A 2,299-nucleotide genomic window follows, 5' to 3' on the forward strand; every position below is an offset into this window, starting at 1 on the left:
CCACAAATAACTTTTTAATATAAGTATGTTCCAATTATTACATGAGACATATTAAAGAAAAAAATCACTATTTATCTGAAATTCAAATGTAACAAGACATTTTGTATTTTTATTTTTCAAACTTGGTAATCCTACCCCCGAGTTAGCGCAGCTAAGGACCATTATGTACAGTCAGTCCTCTAGATATACTGGTTCTGTACCCATGAATTTAACCTAACTCGGACAGAAAATATTCAGAAAAAAAGTACATCTGTATTGAACATGTACACTTTTACTTGTCATTATTTCCCAAACAGTACAATGTAACAACCAATTACAGAGCATTCATATTGTATTAGGTACAATAAGAAATCTAGAAATGATTTAAAGTATTCAGGAGTGTGTGCGTATGTCATATACAAATACTATGCCATTTTAGAGCATCCACAGGTTTGGTATTCACTGGGGGTCCTGGAACCAATGCTCCTCAGATCCAGAGGGATGACTGTAGTAGGATAATAAGCTGTGTGGGGGGACATGAAGTGCGTTCTGGTCACACTGACTGTCCAATCTTTGAACCTTCTCTATTTGAGCTCTGCCTATCTCTACTATAGAATCAGAAAGTCCCAAATCCTTGTTTCTCCAGCCTCCTTTGAACAAAAGTGAGGGCACATGCCAGGAAGATACATCTACCCCAGGTGATCTGAAGTCACAGACTTCACAAGGTTTGGGGACCCAGTGAGGGCTCATAGTCCAGGGACTGCTACTAGGCTGGATCAAACTGAGTTAGACCAGGGAAGACAGGCACTTTCACTCTCAAATGATTTAAGGGAGCAACCTGGAGAAAGGAGATACTGCCGCAGGTTCATGAAGCCCCCAATTCTTCCTGGCCATCATGAGTTACAAAAATGATAATCCCCAACATTAACTTAGGAAGAGAAACAGAGAGCAGAGTGGGCTGCCTGAGAGAGGCAGTGGATGTAGGTTACCTATGCAGATAGTGAAGCTATTGTATGAGATAGTTACTTCCTTTCCTGACAAAAGTGTGGGTAGAGGTAGATGAGGAAGACTATATCATTGATAAGACTAAATTCAAAAATTATTAGTCAGGCACAATGGTACTCACCTATAGTTCCAGCTGCTCAGGAGGCTGGGGCAGGAGGATTGCTTGAGACCTGGGGTTCAAAGATAGCTTGGGCAACATAGAGATATAGCCTCTCCCCCCTCCATAAAAAAAGTTATTCTTATGGTTTGGATATGAGGTGTCCCCCCAAAGTTCCTGTTAGTGCAGGAATATTCAGAGGTGAAATAAGTAAATAAGTGATTGGACTATGAGAGCTGTAACCTAATCAATCCATTCTAGTTTGAATGGACTAACTAGGTGGTAATTGGGTGGCTGGAGGAGGTGGGTCACTAGGGGTGTGCCCTGGAAAGATGCATCTTCCCTGTGCTCTGCCCCCTGTCTTCTTTGCTGCCATGAACTGTGCATCTTTCCACTGTCCTACCAGAGCAATGGACTTGGCTGGCTATGGACTGAGACCTCTAAAACCAGGAGCCCCAAATAATCTTTCTCTCCTCCAAATTGTTCTTGTTGGGTATTTTGGTCACAGGAACAAAAAGCTGACCAAAATAGCTATTTTTCCTTCCTCACATCTGAGTACTGATGTGAGTTAGCTTTCCCAGCCCGCACCCTGTGCCCCAGCCACCCAAGGCTGCCAATCATTCCCAGACTCTGCACACATGGCCTGTCAGGTGCAGGATTCCATATTCTTATGTAGAGTGCTGAGCTGTAGCTCAGCTGTTGCTGTTTGTGACCTGAAGAAAATCAATGGTTTCCAAGGTGCTTTGGCTTCAAACCCTGTGCTTCTGTTTACTCTGTTGCCTTGGTGAGAAGCTCTCCCTTCTATGCTTGAAAAAGTCCATTAGCTTCTCCAGAGCCAGGCCAAACATCATAACTGAAAAATTTCTTAAGAACTATACTCTCTTCTGCTCTATCTCTCCTGCTACACTTGTTCTCTGACCTTTTTGTGTGAGGGTTGTCTGTCTGTCCGCCTCACTGGGCCAGGAGACCACACAGTTTTTGTTGTAATGCTCCAGCTCCTGACATAAGACTTTGGCAAAGTGCTGGGTCACATCACAAAATGTAGTTGAGTTCATTGAATGGCTACTCTCTGCCTCCCCAGTTTCTCATCTAAATGGCCTTTAACTGTATTTGTCTTTGATCTAAATACTGGAGTTAATTCCTTCCATTCATTGCGACATTTAGTGCAATAGTTTCCACATCACAGGCCCTCCTGTGGCAATTGATCAGATGGGATGT

The sequence above is a fragment of the Spermophilus citellus genome (genome assembly GCF_964194105.1).
Source record: "Spermophilus citellus genome assembly, chromosome: 1".
Lineage (NCBI taxonomy): Eukaryota > Metazoa > Chordata > Mammalia > Rodentia > Sciuridae > Spermophilus > Spermophilus citellus.